The sequence below is a fragment of the Buceros rhinoceros genome, unplaced genomic scaffold (assembly GCF_000710305.1).
Source record: "Buceros rhinoceros silvestris isolate BGI_N320 unplaced genomic scaffold, ASM71030v1 scaffold15285, whole genome shotgun sequence".
Lineage (NCBI taxonomy): Eukaryota > Metazoa > Chordata > Aves > Bucerotiformes > Bucerotidae > Buceros > Buceros rhinoceros.
This window is the reverse complement of record NW_010411289.1, coordinates 4,233-4,722: the sequence shown is the minus strand read 5'-3', so window position 1 is coordinate 4,722 and position 490 is coordinate 4,233.

Here is a 490-nt window from a genome sequence, read left to right as displayed (position 1 = left end):
GTGCTGTGGCCCACGGCGGGCAGGGGGACAGGGAGCAGTACCTGGGAGCAGTGTGTAGGGGTGATTAAAATGAGCTGTTTTTTTTTTTATTTAAGCACAACCGTCAGGGAGAGTTACAGGGCACTAAGCTAGTAAATAGCATTTACAGAAACCGACTCCTGACACCCAGAGCCCTGACCTTTGTAAACTTTGTCAGTGCCATGCAGATGCCTGCATGTCCAGCCTGGGGAGCACGTGGAGGGGGAGGGCAGGGATGCTGTCCCACCTCCCCCGAGCCCTGGTAGCCCAATGCCAGTGCAGCCCACCCCAAAACACAGCCACATCCCAGCACGAGGGCTCTCTGTGGGATGCCTGAGCCCCACTCAACCAGCAGTGTGGTGGGCACAGTGGGCAGGGGGATGTGGACCGTGCTGGGATCCCCATGCCACCTGCACTGTGGCTGGACAATGCTGCCAGCCTCACTCGGCCACAGTCACAGCCACAGCCCCGT